This window comes from Otolemur garnettii, unplaced genomic scaffold (assembly GCF_000181295.1).
Source record: "Otolemur garnettii isolate 467f Iridium unplaced genomic scaffold, OtoGar3 scaffold00144, whole genome shotgun sequence".
Classification (NCBI taxonomy): domain Eukaryota; kingdom Metazoa; phylum Chordata; class Mammalia; order Primates; family Galagidae; genus Otolemur; species Otolemur garnettii.
Genome location: NW_003852539.1, coordinates 2,341,676 through 2,365,971, shown reverse-complemented (window position 1 = coordinate 2,365,971; position 24,296 = coordinate 2,341,676). Strand labels below are relative to the sequence as shown.

Here is a 24,296-nt window from a genome sequence, read left to right as displayed (position 1 = left end):
ATGGAAATACTACAAATCCCTTTAGATTCTTTGGGTTGTAAAGATGAAAGAGATAAGTCTGAAAAAGTAGATGCTCACTGTAGCTGTGATTTCCAACTGTCTTTAAAAAAAATTTTTTTTAATACAGAGTCTGACTCTGTTGCCCCAGGCTAGAGTGCTGTGGCTTCACAGTTCACAGCAATCTCAAACTCCTGGGCTCAAGGGATCCTCTTGTCTCAGCCTCTCGAGTAGCTGCGGCTAAAGGTGCCCTCCACAACGCCCGCTATTTTTTTGTTGCGGTTGTCATTGTTGTTTAGCTGGCGCGGGCCAGGTTCGAACCCGCCACCCTCAGTGCATGTGGCCAGGGCCATAACCACTGTGCTCCGAGCGCCAAGCCAGGTTTTCTATTTTCAGTAGAGAACTCAGGCAATCCACCTGCATTGGCCTCCCAGAGTGCTGGGATTAGACATGAGCCACCCTGCGGGCCGTTGATGAAGTTTTAATTTCTGCCTTCAAAATGAGGAAACTTCTCTAAATCGAAGTAGGGTTACGGAGCTAAACGATTATTGGGAAATACTGTTCTTTATTCCGGAGCATATCATTTTATTACCTGGTGTTAAATACCCTCGTTTGTAAATTTATGGTATTAGTAGCTATCTTCTTTAACAGAGTGCTTAAGAAAGCAAGCCCATGTTGTCCTCCGCCCCCCAGCTCTTTCTCCCTAAATTAAAAAACACACACACAAAAATCACTTTATTTGCTGAATTTCAAGGATAGAACGCCCTACGGAGGTCACCAGGCAACGCCTCCCGAGAAAGGAGGCGGGGCCCCAAACTCTCAGATCTCATTCCCTCACGCGGTTGTCGCCACTAACCAATTCTCGCGAGACTTCAGGCAACTCTGCGGGTACGCATTTACACTATACAGAGACTCCAGGCGTCAGAGGAGGGGGAGGGGAAAGGGAGAGACGGTGCAAACGGCGTGGCCGCCATCTTGTTTGTGCCCCCGCTTCGCGCGCGCTCCGTTCTCCGTGACGCACGCTTCCCCCTCCCCCTGCCGTGCCTGGGCCTCTGCATTGCCCGACTCCACAGGAGCGCGGGGGCGGCTCCTGCTTTTCCCTGGACTCCTCAGCAGTGGCGTGTGAGTATGCGGGAGCTTCTGTGGGCGGGAGGGTGACAGGGGAGCAGCGGCGGGGGGAGGGGCAGCTCTTCCCGCCTTCGGCGGAGACCTCAGTTCCCTCGCGCGGCTGCTGCTGGAGTTCGGTCCGGCCTGCCCGCCGCCATGTTGTGTTCTCGCCGGGCCCGCAGCTGTCGTCGCCGCTGCGCTCGTGGGGTCCGTGCGCCTAGTCGGCCGGGCCCGCGGGCTTTCTCCCATTGGCGGAAGGCGACGGCGGGGGGGCTCGCTTGTGATTGGTCGGTGGCGGGGAGGCCGCGGACCTGGCACCTTATTGGTCGCGCCGGCTCCGGCCTTGGGGGTGATGAAGGAATCAGAGGTTACGCGGATGCACGCGTCTTGGCTCGGGCGGCAGGGGCTATGACCCCTTTCAGCGCAGGCATAGGGTTGGAGTCTGGGGGAGAGTCTTAAGGTAGACAGGGCGATGGCCTGGCAGGTGCTTTGGTAGTCTAGGCTATGGCTGGGAATGGGGGACACTCCTAGTTTAAGAGCTGCCCTCTCTGGTACGTTCTTGGCCCAAAATGAGGGTGTGCAAGCCCCCTGGAGTCCCAGGCACTGAAACACCGAGACTCAAGTGACAGGCCGAAAGGGCCTCGAGATCCAGGGGTGCTAGACATAGTGCGACTCACTTTGAGAATGACCCTGAAGTCCAGGGTCTGAAAGCATGGTATAGCACGAAAAGCACTAGGGCTATGGACATGTTTGAAGTGCGAACATTAAACACTAAGACTTTGGGAAGCCCTAGAGTCCAAAGTTACCGTACCTGGCATGTTATGTGGGGAGGAGGTAAAGAAAGGGATTGTACTGGATAGATGTGTCCTGTCTTAATAACTGACTGCTAAGCCTACGAGGCACAGCATAAGGTAGTGTTAGATCTAAAGTGGGAAAGTTCGATATAGGAAGCAGGTTTGGAAACGTTTTCTGGCTTGAGAAGCGTATTAGGACAGCAGATAAAGATTGAGGCTCTGGACCACGCAGCTAGTTTCGAGATGTTATATATGAAATTCCCTGCTCTTGGAGGAATACAGGTCATGGCTGCATTTTCAAAGCTACATTTCTAGCAAGTGTTAGGTACTTGTTAGTTACTTGTTGAATGAATATTGTTAGGTTCGCCTCTAAGAGGAAGGGAGCTAACAGATTTTTCTGGATCTTGGCTCATTTATATCCTTGTATACATGCCTAAAAATATACCCATTCTCTTGTGGGCTTATAATTTTTTTTTTAAAAAGTGCCAAATGAAAATAAACTGCATAGCTTATTGTATCTTGCTTTAAGTAACAGGATTTGTCAACACGTGATTTCAGAGTATTAAGAGTATATTAAATGGGAGAGTACTATTAATAAGAATTTGCTGTACTTTTTAGGGTTTCAGACCACAGAAATGTAACCATATAGAATATGGGTTCTTCAACTAGATATTTAAATAATATCCTTTGGTTTCTATAGGGAAAGAGAAGATTCACAAAGTAAATAGCAGGACTTTTTTTTGAACCCAGGCAGATCAATGGGGGAAAATATGTACAGAAACTTTAAGAATCTGTGTTCATTAAAACAGCTACAGAATATTGTTGGCATAGTCTTTCTGTATATGGAACTAATTTATGCCAAGCAGTGAGGAGCTACCAAGTGCATTGTGCATGCATAGTGTAAAGAGCTCACTTGGGAGATTTTTCTGAGCATTACAAGATCCTTATGATGTCTCCAGGTACCAGACATAAGGCCTAGTGCATTTTTTGAGTTGTGGGATACAGATTCTAGGATATGCTTATCTTAAATACTGTGTAGAATTAAAGCTCACATTCCAATTTTGTATGGAAACCTTTAAATCAGGTTTTGAGTCAGGCATGGTGGCTCATGCTTGTAATTCTAGCACCCTGGTGGGCTAGGGTGGGTGGATTGCTTGAACTCAGGAGTTGGAGACCAGCCTGAGCAAGAGTGAGACCCCATCTCTACTAAAAATAGAAAAACTAGCTGGGCATTGTGGCAGGCGCCTATAGTCTCAGCTACTTGGGAGGCTGAGGCACAGGGATCACTTGAGCCCTAGAGTTTGAGGTTACTGTGAGCTATTACTCCATGGCATCAAGTCAGATTCTGTCTCAAAAGAATAAATTAATATAAATAAATTAAAAATCAGGTTTTTGAGGGGAGACCAATGAATTGGACATCTTGATGGTTTATGTCTAGATGTGATTAGGTAAAGACCTTCATTTGTGGTAAAGACCTTCAAGTGTGGAAGAGAGTGTTAAAGCTACAAGTGAAATAGGCCTTGTTCTGTATTTTGTAAATTGCTCATCTCAGCCTTATATGGCTCAGTTATTAAGTTAATCGATTATGAAGAATGTTACGGCATTTTTAACTTAGTTCCCTTTTTACTAAGTCTAGACAAGGTTATAAAAACAGGCATATATATATATAAATCCTTTTTATTCAGCAAGCATTTCTTTCTTTCCTGTCCCCCCCCCCCAAGAAATGGGATCTTGCTGTGTTGCCCAGCTGGAATGCAGTGGCATGATCCTAGCACATTGCAGCCTCAAGTTCCAGGGCTCAAATTATTTTCCTGCCTCTGCCTCCCGCCAAGCTAAGACTACAGCACCCCACCAGACGTGACTAATTTTTATTTTTCTCAGAGACGGGGTCTTACTATGTTTCCCAGGCTGGTCTTGAACTCCAGGCCAAAAGCAGCCTTCCTGCCTCAGCCTCCCCAAAGTGTGAGCCTCTGTGCCTAGCTGGCAAGCATTTCTTGGGCAACCTGTTCTTCAACACCAGTGACCACTTTCTTTACACATTAACCCCCTGTTATCCTCTGGAATCTACCACCCTAGAAATGCTGAACTAACAGGTCTGTGTAAATCTGAGTTTATGTTTAAAATTTGTGAATCTCAGGTTTGTCTTTTAAGCAGAAATCATACTAATCCTTTATACTTTATAGACAGTGTCCATGTCATCTAATTTAATTCTTGTAAGAAATATTCTGTTATCTCATTTATGCTTAAACATTCATTTGGTCAAAATTGATGCCTTGTACTACAGAAGATACAAAGTATTTTAAGCCTATTTTATTTACAAACAAATGGGGGCAAAGTGAAATGAGAGGCCATGCTAGATATCTTTTTGAAGCAATTTTGAAATTCATGTGTCATCTTACATTTGATTTTTTTTTTGAGCCAGTTTCTGTAATAACACATTTTTATCTTTTAGTTCCAAGGTACTGAGCCCCTAAGGATCTATGAATGAAACTCAAGAATAATACCAAGTTACTACTTTTATTGAATGTTTACATTGTACCAGTGAGGGTATAAAGGTATCATATCTATTACTGTCACACACTTACCACCCTTATATTTACATGTGAGAAAATTGGAGAATTAAGTAATATGTTTAATGTCTCATAGCCAGTAAGTGACAGAACCCAGATGCAAACACAGATCTATAATTTGTGGAGCCTTTACTCTTCTCTTAAACGCTGTGTTATCTTGACACTGTAAATATTATGGGAAAAGAAAGAAATCTTTGCATCTTAGCTCAGGAAGTAACCTTCAGTTCTTTGAGGCATGTCCTTTGTATGGAGGCCCTAAAGAGTGAGATGACCTTGACAAAGTCACTTGTCTATGCAAGTGCAGAGCTAAGTCTTGCCCAGATCACTGGATTTCTAGACAAGTGCCCACTCTGATAGGGAGCATTGCCTCTCTGTGGAAAGCATTGGATTGTTGGCAGAAATGACTTTAAGTGACAAGTTTACTTCATTCATAGGAGGGAGAATGGCAGAGGACATTATTGGGGTCACAGATGACCTTCTTGAGGTTCATTTTAGCCTCAGGCGTACAATTGAGGGAGAACATTCCTTAGCCAGCAAATTGTTATTTTCCATTCTGTTTCTTGTTCTCAGAGGTTATAAGTTATCTGATGTCTTATAGTCTCTGTTTTCATTTTGTTGATTCCGTTATTCATGCATGCACTGTGACAAGTTAGGAAGGCTCCAAGGTCATTTTAGTATTTACCTGCAGAATCTTAAAGAACCAAACATAATTTAAGTAGATTAATTACAGGAGGAAATGGATTTTAAAAACTTCGACCAAAGAATACCGTTGGAAAGAGGCAGTGTAGTTGCTGATTAGAGTAAGACCTACAAAAGAATCCTATCTCTGTAAAGCATTTACCCTCTCTGCATACTGGGTCAGGTTCTTATCTGTGCCTTAGTTTCTTAACATGTAAAGCAGGTGTAATAATACTTACCTTATAGGGTACTTATAAGAAGTGAATACAACAGTTTATGGTAGGTGCCTGTCATTGAGAAGAACACATTTTCTTTTTAGAACAGCACGAAATCTGTCCTGACAGCCAGTTCTTCGTTGATAAGAAAGGAGACCTTTTGTAATTGCTCAGTTATGTACAGTAAGATTTACAAAAGTAAATCTTTACAAAAAGGAAGGAGACCTTTTGAAGTTGCTCTGTTAGATTTCCATGTGGGAGAGCAACCACTTGACATGAAAGAAATAACCTAATTTAGTTGTGTTGTTGTGGTTTTAGAGCTGATACTCAGTAGGCTAGTAGGATGTCAGTCTTACTGTTTTTTTTTCTTTTTCTTTTTCTTTTTTTTTTTTGAGACAGAGTCTTACTTTGTCACTCTGGGTAGAGTGCTGTAGTGTCAGCTCACAGCAACCTCAAACTCTTGAGCTTAAGTAATTCTCTTTCCTCAGCCTCCTGAATAGCTCTGAATAGCTGGGACTACAGTTGTCCACCACAACGTCCAGCTATTTTTAGAGATGAGGTCTCGATCTGGCTCAGGCTGATCTCAAACCTGTGAGCTCAGGCAGTCCCCCCACTTTGGCTTCCTAAAGTGCTTGGATTACAGGCATGAACCACTGTGCCCTGCCTTGTCAGTCTTACTTTTTTTTTTTTTTTAATTTGAGACAGAGTTTCACTTTGATGAAAGTGAAAAGTGCTGTGATACCACAGCACTTTGGTAGAGTGCTGTGGTATCACAGTTCACAGCAACCTCAAATGCTTGGGCTCAAGTGATTCTCTTGCCTCAGCCTCCCGAGTAGCTGGGACTACAGGGACCTGCCACAATGCTTGGCTATTTTTAGAGATGAAGTCTCCTTCTGGCTCAGGCTGGTCTCGAACTCATGAGCTCAGGTGATCCATCCTCTTTGGCCTACCAGAGTGCTGGAATTACAGGCGTGAGCCACTGTGCCTGCCTGTCATACTTACTTTTGAACACACAGAGTTTCAAGGACTATGGTCTCCTGATCCTCTCTGTTAATCCCCAAGTATTGAGTGGTAATGATTCTCATGAGACTAATACTTTTTCATATTTGTCAAATAGCAATTGTTATTAAAATCACAAGTGTTATCATTCTGAATGAAGGATTTGCATTGTTGCCATTTTAAATTTTTCTAATTGTAGAAATTGTCAGTTGAAGTAGTACTTTTGGTTTAGTTTGTTTGATTTGTAGTCACCTGGGTAACATTTTATTTGAAGTAAGCAGGAAGACAACATTGTGGAATGGCTCAGGAAAAAAAATCTCTGTACCTGCAGAAATTTTTGCCAGATTGCGAGATTTGCTGCACTCTTCCCACACTTCTCCATGTTTTAGCAGTGATATACCTGATAGCAACGAGACAGTACCTGCACTCATTTTCGGTATGGGGGTTGTATTTTCCATTTTGGTAGTTTGCTATCTACAGGTAATTCTAAGTCCTATGTACTTTATTTTATATAGTGAGAGCTTTCTAATGGGTAGACTTCAGGTGTAGTTAAGAGAGCTGGACTAGAGTTTAACTTTTGCATTGAATGTTTCTAGTAGAATAGGTTTAAATTAAAGGTTCAAATATCTTGTGTCCAAGGTATATAAAGTGTCCTGTTGAATACTCTCCATTTAAAGTCAACAGTATGACCTTATTAATAAGGTTCAAGAATTGTTAAATATTCTTAAATTTATTCTTAAATAAATTCATGTATTTGATTTGTAAATAGTGATTTTGAACAGTGTTTCAATAAGAGGAATAGGATGATTCATAGGGAATGGTATTATAGTATAGAATATTTTGTATCATGTCATTGGCTTAAATTCCTAATTACTGCTATCCTTGTCTTCGGGAGCTTTTAATTGTCCACAGAGCTGTATGAAGTAAGGTTCTTTGCCCAGTGTTAAATGTAATTCTTTGAACACTGGCATGATCTGTTTGTTTTAAAAGAGAAAAGAGAAAGGGCTAATAAAGTACCTACTGTCTGTACAGTTGAACACCCTTGTCATTTTTAAATGTCTTAAAAATTATTACTGTACCCTGAAGGTAAGTAGCATAGAATTTGCTCATAATCAAATGGCAAAGTTGGGGCCTTTTAAGAAGCACAGTATGCTTGGTTGGCAGTAATTTGGAAGGCAAAGGATTGCTATTTATGGTGGTATTTAATGTCATTTTCAGTAGTGCTAAATTAAAAAGGAAAATGCCATAACATGTGTAAAACTGACCATTTGGGAAGGTTGTCAGGGTAGAGTTGCGTTTAGTCTTTTCATTCCGTGAAAATTTCTAATTTTCTAATTTTTAGAAAATTTTTAATGCTGCTTACAGCAGCATTTCCCAAACTGTTGAACATTAGTTCTATATGATAGTAGTAAGTGTCCTTTGGGGATGAGAAAAGGACAAAGTAGTGGCCAAAGTGAAATGCATTTCTTTACTGCAGAATTATCATTCAGAGCCTTTGTGCTCATGTGCCTATGACCCTTCAAGAAGGAAGATACATCATGCAGTGTGTTACATGAATTTATTTGGTCGTGGAACTCTGTGAGAACACCTAATAAACATTTCATGATAAGACTAGTGTGTAGTGGAACTGGTATAGCTTATGAATTGACAAAATTAATCATTTTGTGTGGGATAACTTGGCCAATAGTGGAAAAGATCTTTTCTGGGAACAAGATAGGTCTCCAAAGTTACAGACTCTTAGGGATGAATGTGACTTCGAAGGTCATCTGATCCAATTGCCAGTAACAATATTAATAGTCACAGCTGCCATTTTTTGAGCACTTACTGTTTATCAGGCAGTGTTGTCATTCCACATGTATTGTTAATCACTGGTTCTTACTGATTTTTCTCTTCTTCCTAATATTTCCCTTTCATCTGTTTTTCAACATCTTCTCTACTAAATTTTCCAATAACCAGATTCTTGTAATATACTGTTTTTCCTGTCTTTGGACTAGAGTGCTTCCGTTTTCTTACTTTTCCCTCTTCTCCAGCTTATTCTCTGTGTATCCAAAACTATCTCCTAAAAGGAAAATTCTGATTGTGTCAGTCCCATGCTTAAAATTATTTAGTTCCTTACCATTGTCTTTAGAATAAATTTCTAGCCCTGTAATCCCAGCATTTTGGGAGACTGAGGTTAGGATGATCACTTGAAACCAGGAGTTCAAGATTAGCCTGGGCACTACAAAAATGTTTTAAAAGTTAGCTGGGCATGGTGACACATGCCTGTAGTCCTAGCTACTTGGGTGACTGAGGCAGGAGGATTGTTTGCATCAAGTGAGCTGTGATGGCACAACCATACTCCAGCCTGGGTGAGAATGAGACTGTTGCCTCTTAAAAACAACAGTTAAAAAAAAACACAGTTCTAGTATCTTAGCTTTGTCTAATGATTTGCCTTTTTGACTTCTAGCCTCTTGCCTCTGGGCTGCTTCTATGCCCTACCACACCCCTTCTGGGAATGTAATGCTTTCTGTTTGTTTTGTCTTAGTAGGCTTCTGTTCTTAGGATTTTAAATCTCCCAAGAAGCCTTCTCTACCAGCCTGAAACTTAGGTAGGCTTTGGGTTAGGTACTCTGTTATGTCCTCCAATAGCGTGATTTCATTTGCTCATGATAACTCTTAACATATAGTATTATGATTGTCTATTTTAGCTTTTCTCTTTCTTACAGTAAACTATAATCTCCTTGAAGACAAGGCCTGTGTTTTGTTTAGGCTCCCCAGAGCCTAACTAACTAAGTTAGCACAGTGCCTATGCTTATACGTATTTATTGAACAAATGAAATTACCCTGATCCTTACAACCTTGCAAGTTGTTTAACAATGTAGGAAGCTGGCCTAGGGGGGTTAAATGACGAACATAGGTCACTCAGCTGAAAAGTGGTGAGGAGGGATTAGAATCTAAATCTTGTCTCCTGCAAAGAGGGATTTTTTTTCCTGCTACTGCACATGGCTTATATTTCTCATCTTGCCTTTACATATCCCTGTTAAGTGTTCAAACAGCCTGTGCCTAACAACCTCATCCGTAGCTTCTGCGGCAGGTTGTGTCATTTTTGGACATCTCCAAGAGCTGATGTAGGTCCTTCTGGAATAGTTTTCCATCCTTTGGTCTTACTAAGTAATTTATGCTTTGGAACATATAACTTATTTTTATTTATTTATTGTTGGGGATTCATTGAGGGTGCAAGAAACCAGGTTATACTGAGTGCATTTGTTAGGTTAAGTCCTTCTTACAATTGTGTCTTGCCCTCAAAATATAACTTATTTTTTAAAAAAACAATTCAGAATTTATAATCTACTTAAGGTTTCATTTTTTTTTTCCTCATTAATTAACCATTTACTGAGCACCAGTGCAATGTTCCTTGATTTTAATGACATCACTCAAAATGTTTCTGGGCCTTCTTTGAGGACTATCTTCATAATTTACTGCTAGATTCTCTTGAAATATGTCAATATATATTTTTTTAAATCTTGAATGTGGATTTGATTTGGTAAGTGACTGATAATTGTTTAGGACCAAGTCAGGTGAAGGATACGTGTCAGAAGTTGTATTCTGGCAGGCCTTAATTTTCTTTGATTTGCTTATTAGAGGTTTTTTCCTTGGAGTTTTAAAAAATTTGAACCAAAATTTAAAATGGAAATTTGACTGGATATTAAAAAACAATATAGCTTTTGCTTCTTTTACAGAATCTGAAGCTCTTACTGCAGTGGACCAGCCTTCACCAGTTGTCAATTCCTGCTCCTCCCTCTTACTTCACTGACACTGTAGCTAAGATTTAGTTTGATTTATATCTTTGTACTGAGCATTGGGAATATATGTGGATGTAAATAAGGCACTGTTGTTGCCTTCAAGAAGCTCTTCTCTGATAATAGTGGTATATTAAAAAAGTAATATGTGGGCCAGGTGTGGTGGCTCATGACTGTGATTCTAGCACTCTGGGAGGCCAAGGCAGGTGGATTCCCTGAGCTCCCAGGTTTGAGACCGGCCTGAGCCAGATGGAGACCTCATTTGTAAAAATAGCCAGGCTTTGTGGCAGGCGCCTGTAGTCCCAGCTACCTGGGAGGCTGAGGCAAGAGAATCGCTTGAGCCCAGGAGTTTGAGGTTGCTGTGAGTAATGACACTACAGCACTCTACTATGGGCAACAAAGTGAGACTCAATTAAAAAAAAAAAGGTAATATGGGTAAGTGCTGTAGTCGAGTGTATATTTATATATTAAGCAACTACCACATTCCAAATCATTATCCTGAATGCTCTCACTTATTTCATTTAAACCTCAGCCCTCCGAGGTGATGTTGTTTTTTCCATTTCGTACGTGAAGAAGTGAGCTCATAAATGGTTAAGTAATTTAGCCAAGGTCATAAAGCTGGTAAGTAGTGAGCTATGATTCAAAAATCATTCTGACCACGAGCATCATTTTTCACCCTGCGTTTGAGAGCACTAACGCTTGAGCCATGTAACCAGAGTTACTGGCTTTGTCTCATAGGGACCTGAGTGTTTTTTAGGGCGCAAAGATGCAATTGTCTGGTGTAGAGGACTTCTGAGGTCCAAGAGCAGAAAAGATTGTGAGTTGGAATTCCACAGATTCCCGTCCACAGTGATGCCAAGGCTAGAGAGAGACAGGTATAGTAAGTGAAAGGTTTTGGCTGCCAAATAGAAATTCAAGGAAAATTTAAGTCCTCTTCTCACTTTGGTTTGAACTCTACTAAGGTGATTGTTGATGAGAAATAGGAGTTAAAGTGTTTTTCTTACAAACTGACAAGAACTAATAAAAACTATGCTGAAGTCCTGCACAAAGGATCAAGGCACTTGATTGGTTTAATCTAGTACATCAAAAGTAGAGTTGAAGGGTAGACTTTTGGAATAATAACCAGATCTTGGCAGCTTGGTGGTGAAAGGCATGGATTTCCCACATAAAAACTGGAAAAGAGTTTTAGTAGAACCTAGTGGTCCTCTTGTACTGCCCCTTATGGCTAAGGAGTTACTTTCTGCAGGGCTACAGGGTATGCTAGAAATAGAAGAGAGACATTCCCTCAGAGTAGCTTTAGGGCCTTAAGCAGGTCTTGTCCCTCCTTGAATTTTAAGGATCTGTAAAACAAGAAAGTTGGGTTGGATGACATTTAGTACTTTCTACTATTTCAATGCTTATTCAGGCCCAGTACAATATACTTTACATATATTAACTCATTTAATCCTTCTTAATGGCTCTCTGATATGTTAACAGGTGTTGATAGCTATGTATTATAGCTATGTATTATAGATGAGGAAACTGAGGCTCAGGGTTAGTCCGATGTCATACAATTAATAAGTAGAGTTAGAATTTGAAACTAATGCTGCCTGACTCCCATGTGCTTAGTTCTTTAACCATACTGACACTAATTAATAGTGAGGTTGTAAACATGTTCTCCCTATTCTGCCGCCTCCCCAACCCTACTTCTCAGATGAGCTTCTTTGCCTCCTGGCAGCTGATTGACCTTCTGTCTTGTGGAGTAAGAGAGGCTTTAGTGTGGATAAGGCAAACGGCGGGCCTGTTGGGCTTCTCTTCTCAGGCTGGGAATAGCTATTCAGAATCTGTGATCCAAACCTGTCTTTCTGTCACCCAGGTTAGAGTGCAGAGTGGCACAACCACAGCTCACTGCAACCTTGAACACCCAGGCTCAAGTGATCTTTTGCCTCAGCTTCCCAAGTAGTCAGGAGTACAGACACGTGAGACCACACCCTGCTAATTTTTCTTATTTATTTATTTTTTTTTAGAAATGGGGTCTTACTATGTTTTCCAGGCAGGTCTCAAACTCCTGGTGTCAAGTGATCCTCCTGTCTCAGCCTTCAAAGTATTGGGCTAACCTTGATCTAATTTTTGAGACAAGAATTGTAGGCTGGGTGTGGTGGTTCCTACTTGTAATCCCTAGCACTATAGGAGGCTGAGGCAGGTGGATTGCTTGAGCTCAAGAGTTCAAGTCCAGCCTGAGCAAGAGTGAGACCTCATCTTTACTAAAAATAGAAAAGTTAGTTGGGCGTTGTGGTGGGCGCCTGTAGTCCCAGCTACTCAGGAGGCTAAGGCAAGAGAATTGCCTAAGTCTAGGAGTTGGAGGTTGCTGTGAGCTGACTCCACGGCACTCTACCAAGGGCAATAAAGTAAGACTCTGTCTCTAAAAAAAAAACCAAAAATCAAAATGAGTGGAGTATATGTAGATAAGTTAATATGGCAAGGTGATAGGACAGAGCACCTTCTCCTATTTTAGGGCCGTGCTGAATATCTGCATAGGCCAAGGAGGAATTCTCATGTAAGGTCAATTTAGGAATTTCTGGAAAAAATCTCATCTACCTGGCAAAACAACTTAGCTTTGATGGGAGGAAGCAGATCCAAGGAGATTGTTAAAAGTCTCAGGCCATGGTGAAATGTTTTGTGCTTGAATGTTTTGTTTTGAAAAAAGGAAGCCATGTTAATTGATTTTCACCATATTAGGAGCTACTTCTTTTCTTTTCTTTTTTTTTTTTTTTTTTGAGACAGAGCCTCAAGCTGTCCCCCTGGGTATAGTGCCATGGCATTACAGCTCACAGCAACCTCCAACTCCTGGGCTCAAGCGAGTCTCCTGCCTCCACCTCCCAAGTAGCTGGGACCACAGGCGCCCGCCACAACACCTGGCTATTTTTTGGTTGCAGCCGTCATTGTTGTTTTGGCGGGTCCGGGCTGGGGATTCGAACCCGCCACCTTAGGTGTGCGTGGCTGGCGCCTTAGCTGGATGAGCTATAGACGCCGAGCCAGGAGCTACTTCTTAAAATATAAGCTAGTCGGTCCATAATCCATAAGCAAATCTTTGAGCACTACTGGGTGAACTTCAGCACCTTGGAATGTCTTCAGTAACCACAATGAGTCAAGTAAGAATATGTACATACATGTATATATTTCCTGAAATGAGCCCTGCTACATATTCTTGAAAAATCCCTCATAAGTGCCGGGATTACAGGTGTGAGCCACAGTGCCCAGCCCCCTATACGCCATTTTATATCAGGGTCTTGAGCATCCTAAGATTTTGGTATCCACTGGAGGTCATGGAACCAGTCCCCCAGGAGTACCAAGGGACAGTTGTTTGCTGATGTTCTGTCTTTGCCATTTCCCCTCTTTATCATTGTTTTTCCCTCCTGGGTTTCTGGTAGATTTTTAGAAATGCCACTGTCTCTGCCACTTTTTTCACATGAATTACCTGAAAAATTTCCTAATTAGATGAGTTTATTTTAAATGAAGTGTTTTGCCCTGGTAATACTCTGTGCTTTCAAAACTACCAGGAACATAATGACAGATACCTTTTAGAAATTCTGCAAACTGTTGTTTGGCCATTGGCATCAGTCTTTGTTAGTGTTAAAGAAGCTGCATTTTCCTTGGATTAGCCCTACCCATTTTTTTTTTTTCTTCTGTTAATGCTCAGAAGACTGAAGATAGTCACAACTTTCCGACCTTGTGCACATTGCTTCTCTGGTTTACTGCCATAGGATACTGTAGCAATATCTTACAGGCATCTTTGATGGCCAATCAGAAGCAGTTGAATTACCTTAAATTTTTTAAATGGAACTCTGATAGCCAATGAGAAATCCTGTGGGTGGGAACTGTAACAACCCTTTCACTTGGTTTTAAGAACAATTCTAAATTTGCAGTATCCTGTTTTGGAAGCACATGATGTCCCATTGCATATGCTATATGCATTTGCCGGGCATTACCAAGCCTTAAGTTCCTGGTAGTTTGGAGGCTGAATCTGACCCCTGTTCTGCTTCTCAAGGTAACTTTAAAACAGGAAGTGTACAAAAGAGGTAACTGATGACGTGAACAGCCAATCATGGCTTTGTGTTCTTAGCCGATAAAGCAACTCAGCCAATGGGACCACTGCAGAGGCAAGGTTTGGTGTCAAATAGCATGCTAGATTGAATGCCTTTGACTGTTAAAGTGGAAGGAGGCTGCAGGGCTTCATTGGAGCCTCGGAGTTTTTCACTGAGGCAGGGGTCAGCTGAAAGACAAAGAAAAATGGCGAATAGTTTGTTGGGGGGTGGAGGGACAGCTGTTCGGGTTTTCACTGGAGTGGACATTCCAGACTCAGGTTTCTGCATCTCCTGCTGCCTTTTGTTTCCTCCGTCCTTTTTTGGGGGGGGAGGGATAGGAGTGACTTTAATTCTCCCTGTCCGAGGAGATATAAATAACTACATGTAAAATTAATGCAGTTCCCGGTAAGTTTAATTCTTTGTTTTGTGTTGAAATGATAGAAACTGTTTAGCTTCAGAGAGTGTAGACAAGTTGCACTGTTTCAGAAAATGGCCACTTTACATTCCATGCATACCTTTTGGTGCACCTAGAATACCTTGCTCTGTTTAGATTTTGCATGTCCTTCAACTAGGATTTCTTTTCCTAGTTCAGTATCGACAAGATCAGGTACATGAAGAAAGGCTAATCATTTTTCAGGGACACACAGAAGCAAAAGCAAAGCACTTTCTCTTCGCATTGAGTAAACTTAACTGTTTTCCAAATAATTTTCCTTTGTTCAAGTGCACTGAAGCTTTCCTACAGAATAAGCTGAGTTATTTTAAGAGTTTTTCTGTTTCCATGCACTTTGTTACATCCGTGTTTTCAGAGATGGAAGCAACACTATTGCTTTTTGAAATTTGTGTGAAAATATGATTTGCACTGATGCAGGTTTGTAATGGTGAAGGCCCACATGCCAATGTGAAATTCTCCCATAACTTCCTTGATTTACCTGTCTGCCTTTAGATTCTAATAAGTACTGATTAATTTAGTAATAATCTTTGTTTTAAAATGCACTTTTTAGCTTAGAATGCTGGTTAAAAACATACTTTTCCACTTACATTGACAGTGACAAGAGCAAATCTTTATCCACCAATTTTACACATTTTGTCAGGTATTGGTTTGGTTCTTTAGAATGATATGAGCTAAATGCTTTTCATTTTCTATATGAAGTACTTAAAGTCTTAATTTACCTGCAGTTTGTGAATAGTTGAGAGTACAGGCACCCTGTCTTTTGCCCTTGATATTTTTTTTCCCTCCCTCTTTAGTGATATGAAGCTAATGTAGGTTGCTAATCAGTAATTAGTCAATTCTTGTGAATGGTAAAATCTTCAATCCCATGTACTAAAGATCTATAATACACCTGCTTTTAAGAAGCAACTCTTTGTTTTCTTTTTATTTGCAAGTACAAAATGAAGGTCATTGGAACATTTCTGCAGCAGATTTCAGTGTGGAGCAGTGAGCTAAGTAGCACTTAGTCTCTAGATAGGGAGAAGGAACGGGTCTTGTTAGGGAAGTTTCCAGGGTGTTGATATGCCTTCCCTCTCGTCCCCTCTAGTAAAGGATTTACCCGAAAGGACTGATAGGGGCTTAGATTTTGGGCTCTTTGAGTTGGAGTGGTATAGCAGTCAAAGTTCCTGGATGCAGGCCTCTGTCGTTGCTTGCAAAAGTGACCTTGAAAAACTGCCGAGGAGTTGAAAGATTGAAGGACAAAGTTTGCTTATATAGATTTAGACCGAAAAGCTCTATTTAAGATTAAAAGAGACTATACTTCTGATGTTGAAGTTTCGTGGTTAGTAGAAGTATGTTATAGATTCAAATTAGGAGTTTTCAAGTAATAAGACAATAGGGTTGCATTCATTCTTTCTCCCACTCTTCTCATTTCCCTCCCGCTATCAAAAATATTTTAAATCCTTTTGGTATGGTATAGTTCAGTGAACTGCCCAACAGCTTCAGAATTCCTTGCATGCTACCTTGTAATCTAGAGGGTTCTTATTGAAGGATAGTGTTTTAGAAGTTAGAAGTAATTGTATTTGTTAAACTTCTTTTGGGAGTTGGAATGCTTATGTTAAGAAAAATGTTCATTCTGGGAATTGCAGTCCTAAGAGAAGGAGTATGTGTGAAGGATTACATTTTAAGAGATAATTATTTTAAGTTTATTTTTTACTAGTCATGACTTATATGTTATCGATTATTCCAGGTTTTATATATGATTTAAAAAAAAACAGTTGTAGATACTAAATGACCTTATTGGCTCTGGGAGAGGGCATGGGGGTGAAGGTGGGGTACAGTATGAAGCCTAGATAAATCTCTATAAACTTAATAAGTTTATGGATTTAGCTCCTTGGAAAGATGCCCACCCAATGCCTCTAGCTTAGGTCATCACCTTTTTAGGGTCTTGGACTCAAGAGTCTGATCTTTACCTGGATGCACATGGGCATGCCTGTGCAAACCTCTGGCAACTAATGTATTTTCCAGTTTATTTCAAATGTTTACTTGATCTCCTCTTATAACACTTTAACCAGATAAATGGGGTTTTTTGGTGAGGGGTTGCATTTTCTGGCTGGGGCTGGGTTTGAACCCGCTACCTCTGGCATATGGGGCCAGTGCCCTACTCCTTTGAGCCACAGGCGCCGCCCGCCAGATAAATGTTTTTTGGAGAACTGAAGAAAACTTTACTTCCAGGAAGAACAAAGATCTTTTTTTTTTTTTTTCTGAGACAGAGTCTCATTTTGTGGCCCTTGGTAGAGTGCGGTGGAGTCACAGCTCACAGCAACCTCCAACTCCTGGGCTTAGGTGATTTTCTTGCCTCATCCTCCCGAGTAGCTGGGACTACAGGTGCCTGCCACAATGCCTGGCTATTTTTTTCCCTGCAGTTTGGCTGGGGCCCAGTTTGAACCCCCCACCCTCCGTATATGGGGCCGGCACCCTACTCACTGAGCCACAGGTGCTGCTCAAGCTTTTTAGAGCTAACTTTTGGACTGTGTAGCTGGTCATGTATGTGGGTGGAGTGGCTTAGCTGGGATCTGAGATCAAGACATATATTTGCTCTGATGACAATATTTGAGGCAACTTGGTGCAGGCCGCTTAAAGTCAGGAGACCTGCGTTCAGGTCTAGTCTGGCTCTGTCACTAGCTTTGTGGGGTTGGGCAAGCCAGCCATTTAGTGTTTGCTTTCTCACGTGTAAAATGAGACGTAAAAATAGCACCACCTTATTTAGTGATGAGTCTCGAATGAGATCACGTATGTCAGAGTGCTTTGCAAATTGTGAAGTGCTCCCTAAATATCAGTTATTAATCCAAACTATCGGGGGATCAATCGTTTATGAAGATAGGTGTGGCATCAAAGAAAAATGCCAAAATTTTAATATATTGACGAAGGTGTTTGTTTAAACCTGACACATATGTTTTTAAAGTTGTATCTTTTTTTTTTTGGAGACAGAGTCTCACTTTGTGATGCCCTGGGTTAGAGTGCTGTGGCATCACAGCTCACAGCACCCTTAAACTCATGGGCTCAAGCTGTTCTCTTGCTTCAGCCTCTGGAGTAGCTGGGACTATAGGCGCCCAGCTATTTCTAGAGATGAGATCTCACTCTTGCTCAGGCTGGTCTTTAACTTCTGAGCTCAGGTGATCCACCCACCTCGGCCTCCTGGAGTGTGAGGATTACTTCACCTGCATGTTGCTGTTTATGCTGACAGGACTCTATTTAATGCATACATTGAGACCATGAACCTTACCCATCAAGATTACTAGGAAGGAATTTTGATCCCTTTTTCAAAAATGGAGGGCCTCATACAATAAGATGAAATGGGAATGCTGAGTTTTTAAAATAACTCTTATTAGATTTAGGAACCTCTCAGAATAGAACCTGGGAGTCTGTTCTGATTGGATTCTGAGATTTGCATTATAATACAGATAAGTTGTAATGGTTGCAATTTTTGCCAAGCTGAGGTTACATTTTTAGCTTGTGCACCAAAAAATGTTTATAAAGTAAAAACTGGAGTCATCTTTTTGTTTTGCTTTGTGGTCATCCTTTCTGTCAGTTTTCAAGTTTGGGAGGCAGTTATAGCTATAGCTTGCAGAGGAGTAGCAAGAAAGTCAATGTTAGGATGAACACTTTTAAAAAAAATAATTGGTCTCATCAGAAATCTAAACTCTGGCATAAATTTCACACAGTTGATACTTAAGATACCTTTTTAATGTTGAGTGGTGTAAACTCACTGGGATTTCTTTCACGTATTTTAAATGCATAGTGTTGTCTATTTCTAGGACTTCCTTTTTTTCCCCTCTCCTGGGGTGGGGTTGATACTCTGTGATCTCTTTGATTTCCTGTCCTATTAAGTCACTTCCTCTGGGGCATGGTCAGTCAGTGTTGGTTTCTACTTTCTTTCTGTGCATTAAAAGAATCATATTCAGACAAAATAAGGTTTGGCAAAATTGGCGCTGGTCTTATCAAATAAAATTCCATTTCCAGGAATATATTTGAAAACAACAGTCAAGTTACTGTGGGCTTTTGTTCCTAAAACAAGGTCTGGTTCTCCTTTTAAAGAAGCTATTTGCTTTGGGGGGGACTTTAGTAACCCAAAAAGCATTCTTAAAGCTGATCATGGTTATCTTCATGAATGAAATGATTCTTGCCCACCCCATTCCCCAAATATATGCATACAGAATGTGAATACTACTAAATTAAGCTAATGGGAATAATTCAGGGATCTAGTCAAGTTTTTGTAAAGTGGGAAAATTGAGGCACTGTGAGTTTAGGTGTCTTAGGCAGTTTTTAGTGACTGGCCAGTGCAAGTTCAGAGATAGGACTCCTACTTAATTTGTTGAATGTTTCTTTTATTCCTCTAGGTTGTTTTTACTTTTTATTTTTCATATTCTCTTCCTTTTGGTATGTCTGTCTATATAGGATTGCTATTTGAACACAGAAGGAGCAGAGAGAAAATGGGTCACAGGAGAGGTTCAGAAGTCTTTTACTTGGAGTCTGTTGGTTAGAAAGTCTGCTGTCGCAGCAGACTTAGTGTCCCCTTTGGGATCTGAAGATCTCTTGCCTCAGCCAGTTGCTTATTCAGAAAGCTGAGAATCAGCTAGGAAGCTAATGGTGCCCACCTGTCTGTGGTGTCCCAGAGAGCTGGGTTACTTTTATGCAGTATAAGGAAGTAAACTAATATATACAAATGAACATAACACCTGCAAGCCAATTAGTGAGTTTGTTTTTTGTTAATATATTCCAAGAACAAGCTAATACCTAAACAAGTTTGGGCTTGGTTCTTCATGTGAGTCCTTAAGGCAACCTATATTTAATAAACAAAGATTCCAGGGTCATTTTAAGCATTTGGCCAGACTAAAATAGGAATCATTGTCTATATATGCCCCAAATAATATCATCTTAATTATATTGACTTTACTCTTTCCCACCAGCAAACTGGCATTTGTGTATGTGTTTATGTGTATTTTGGTGGTTTTTGTTACTTTGCATATTCTTTAATAGACCATGATGTGCTGGGAAATTTTTAATTTTTCTCACCACCTTCATATATATATTTGAATAAAAGTTACAGTTTATTGAAAGAATGAGGGCTTAAATGATTTAAGTTATATAATATTCAAGTCCTGAGCTGGGCATGGTGGCTCACGCCTGTAATCCCAGCATTGTAGGAGGCTGAGGCAGGTGGATTGCCTGAGCTCACAGTTTCCAGACCAGCCTGAGCAAGTGCAAGACCCTGTCTCTACAAAATAGCCAGGTGTTGTAGCAGGCACCTGTAGTCCTGGCTACTCAGGAGGCTGAGATAAGAGAATCGCTGGAGCCCAAGAATTTTTGAAGTTGCTGTGAGCTATGATGCTATGGCACTCTACCCAAGGCGACAAAGTGAGACTCTATTTTTTTTTTTTTTTGAGATAAAGTCCTGAAGTGTACTTTTAACTAAAAATTAAACACAGCCAGATAGTATGTACATCCCATCTGGATTTCTCAAAAATTCAGTTTTCTTTTTAATCTCTTCTTTTTGCTATCTCAGTATAATGCCTGGCTCTTTAGAGCTTGGTCATATTCTGTTTGATTATCACCCTTATCTTCTTGTGTCTATTATCAGCATCCCAAAGCCAGACCCCATTGTTTGATTATTGACCAAAAGTTTTTCTCTGCAGAGAGTATTTATTATAAATTACAGTCTAGCATGTACAGTGGAAAAGGATATTTGTAGGATAAGAAATAAAGGTAAATTCCAGTATAAAGGAAGAACTAAAAAAAAAAAAACTTAGTAAATGTTTAACTTTAAAGTGGCATAACATAGTTTGTGACCTTGTGTTCCTTGGTTCAGAGGAAGAAAGAAGACTAAAATAACCACTGCAAACAGCAGTGCTAATTTACTTGGTTATCTTTTTTTCTTGGAAATACTATTGCTTTGGTCTGTTTATGTAGTTTCCAAATACATAGAAAACTAAAGGGAAGACCTGTTTGATTGGAAATACCCAGATAGAATTTTTCCTTTATTTATCTAAGCAATATAGTTCTTACCTTCGAGGAAATCCTACAGTTGGACACTTTTTATACTTCCTTTCACTAATTCTCTATGTATCTGTAGCTTTTATGTAGAGACTTTGAAAATGTATACAAATAAAATTTTGCTCCCGGATCTAATAGCCTCGTAGGGAAACTGATGATGTATGTCAGTTATTGGAACTGATGTGGAAAGTATGTACTAAATACACATGATTCAGAGACCTTGGCTTAGGAATGAAAAGAGGCAGTTTAACTGGGTTTTGGAGTCAGGGAGGTAGGGACAAGAGCATTTTAGGTGTGGGAAGAAGTAAGAGCAAGGTCGTGATTGAAAAAGTGCACCTCAGGACTCAAGAGAGCTGTAAATGGTCTGTCTACTCTGCTTAGACTAGAGCAAAAGGAGACGAGTTAAGGACAGAAAGGAGTGGTAAGGAAAGAAATCTGGAGAAGTAAAATGGGTTAGATGTTGGAAGTTCTTGATTGCCAGGCTAAGAAATTTGAATAGTCTCTGCTTGATATTGGTGACCATTGGAGCTTTGGAGTAGTAGATTAATGTGGCATTATCAGAGCTGGGCTTTTATAAGGTTTATTATGCATCTTTATGTAGAATAAATTTGAGTAGAAGACACTAAAAACTGAGCAGTGCAATAAGTTCACATACTAGGTTCACAACCTTTATAAGATTGTTAGGAGGGTTAAAATAGGCAGTAAAATAAAGGGCTTAGAACTGCACCTGGCACACAGTAATCACTAATGAGTATTCGCTGTAATCAAAATCATTATATCATCATTTTTATTATTACATGGAAGTGATGAGGGTCTGAACAGAGATAGTGGCAGCATAAAGAATGGTGAGAAGATGGATACTGCTGTACACTGTTATTACAGAATTTAGCAAGTTGGATCTCTCACTTCTGCTCTTTCATAAGAAGAACCCACTTCCAATTCTCTTTGGAATGCTCTGAACTTTCTCATTGTTCTTCCTAAATAAAATTTATCTTTGTGTAAAAAAAAAAAAGAATTTAGCAAGTTGATTAGAATTGAGGAACAGAGGAGAAAGAGTCCAAAATGACTCTGAAATTTCAAGCCTGGGAAACTGAGGATAGAAATAGAAAGTTTGGAGGAGCAGGTTTGGGGAAAGAAGACAGATTTGATTTGGGGAATATGCAATTTCAGTCCAGTAGCTTTCCAGTTGGAGATGTCCTGCAGTCAGCTTATACTTGAGGGGTTGGAGCTTTGGAGAGATATCAAAATTGGTAATATAGACACAATTATAAGAGGGACTTTATCTAACAAATACAATCAGTGTAACCTAATTCTTTGTATCCTTGATGAATTCCAAACCAAAAAAAAAAAAAAATACTTAGAGAAAGAAAAAAATTGGTAATGTATATTTGGAATTAAAGCTCATGGGGCATGGAGATGATAGGTGAGGGAGAGGAGATCTTGAGTGGGAGAGAATAGATAGAAGAATAAAGCTGCATGTCAAAGATGGAAGCACAAAAAAGGTCTGACTGTAAAGTTGAGAAATCCAGGAGTGAGCATGGCGAGGTCCTGTAGATCATTGTTCTCTAAGCTTTTTTGATTGTGCATCCTTGTAATGAGTGTGCAGCTCCCATGTGTGAATTAGTAGTCTTTTTTTTTTTTGAATTAGTATTCTTTAGAAAGATACTCATTTTTTGAATGTTTAGTTAAAACTAGAGAATGTCTATAACTCCCTTTAACCAGGCATGCATAATAGGGTACAGGTGTCATTGTTAGCCTATATCTTCCTCAAAATACTTTGAATACCATGCATGATACAAGCTAAACTAAGTGAGGGCATCAGTATAAACTCATAGGTTAAATATTCAGAAAGCTAATACTAACATTTTCTCTGTGTTCTTTGATAAGTAAAAGAATAGAAATACTGCCCTAGAATCTAGTGTCCTTCATTTGCTCTGAAAATATACAGATTTCCTTGAGATTTGTTTGTGTGTACATACATACACACAAAACACATCTCCATTTGGTACAAAGACTATTAGATTTTGTTTTTTCAGTTGCTTTGGCCTTAATCTTACTGATGTTAGCTTTGAAAAAAGTCTCAAATAGCAGCATCCTGCATGAAGCCAACCAAAAATATGTATGTGGGAATTTGGCAGCATTTGCTTAGTGAGTATTTATAGTCACATGATCATGATAGCACCAATAAGCACCACATACAGTTAACTACCAGGAATGGTACCAGCCTCATCTGTAGGATTTAGCAGAATTTTTTAATATAAGGCACCTATATTTAGTTTCTAGGCTAAGTATGTCATAATTATCTTCACTCTAAAATTAAAGCAACAGGAAAATTTTCACTAGAGAAATACTGGTAAATTTCCAGCCATCTTACCTGGTTATTTATGTCCTGAACTTCATGATTATTTTTCTCCCAGTAATTAACTGGCCAAATACCCATGAAGCTACCCTTGAAGGTGGTTAAACAATGTAATAGTACTTAATGTTTATATGAGGCAGAGTACTTCACAGCTAATGAAGTGATTTCATACTCATTCACTTATTTGGTTATTTAACTAATGTAGATAGTTCAAAAGGTTATTATCTCCATTTTGAGGAGCCTAATGACACAGCCATTTTCTCCTTGCACCGCACCTTGTTACTATATAGGAAAAGGAATCTATAGCTCTGTCCGTCTTAAGGGACTAATTCCTCCTCTGGCCTTCCCTAAAAGGCATATATTTTAAAAAAAAATTGGGACTTTCCCAGCGTTCTCATAGAATCTTACATTATATGACTACCTAACAAGCTGATTTTGAAAGAAGCAAACATACTGTCAAATTGAATTACCTTTAAAGTTTTTGTCAAAAAAGGTGAACATAGCCACTTTTCTTTTGAGAACAAAGAATAGTACCGATAGGTATTATCTTTCGTGAATCCTGTATTCACTGAGGTCAGATGAGTAGTTGAAGGACTTTTTCCAAATATAGAGTTCAGTAGGTATTCTGTGGTGTTCTTTTTAGTTGTGCAAATGCACACTTCAGTAGTATGCACTGGGCAGGTCCCAAATTCGGGTTCTCATCTTGAACCACAAAGATTGGTATTTTTAGATGAGTCATGGTGTTGTTAAATAATCAGTTGCTTTAGATTCTCCAGCTATGATGTTTTATGCCCAGTGAGGTGTAGAACCAAGGAATTCTGATTTCTTGGATTGATGGCTAGGTTGTTAAAATAATGTCACCATATTCGAAATGTAGCAATAACTTCAGTTTTGAAATACTGAGTAGAATTTAACCAAATGACTCTTACAAGCATACAGCTATGGAAACATCTCCAACAAGGGGCTGGTCTAAGTCTGTTCCTCTGAAAGGCCCCGTAAAGGGGTCCTCAAACTTTAAACAGGGGGCCAGTTCACTGTCCCTCAGACCATTGGAGGGCTGGACTGCGGGACGAGTTGGCTGCTAAGCAGGACAGGCAGCGTGGCAAAAACACCTGGTGGGCTGTATGTGGACTGCGGGCTGTAGTTTGAGGATGCCTGCCCTAGAGAGTGAACTTGATCTACCAGACCTTTCTATCTCCGCTATTGGCTGGTGACCAGATGGTCTATTCCTACTTCTTTTTTTTTTTTTTTTTT

General features: G+C 40.1%; 1 protein-coding gene across 3 annotated transcripts in view; it reads left to right on the top strand.

The window, feature by feature from the left end:
* The first annotated feature begins 696 nt into the window (after nucleotides 1-696).
* NFYC (nuclear transcription factor Y subunit gamma) overlaps nucleotides 697-24,296 on the top strand; it is a 71,418-nt gene continuing 47,818 nt past the window's right edge. Inside the window, exon 1 of one of the 3 annotated variants that reach the window (XM_023518648.1) lies at nucleotides 697-1,119. The gene's annotated coding sequence lies outside the window, so the exon portion shown is untranslated. Of the gene's footprint in view, nucleotides 1,120-14,309; nucleotides 14,608-24,296 lie in introns of those variants that run through there. The other 2 variants (XM_023518647.1, XM_012810892.2) reach the window with 2 other exon arrangements.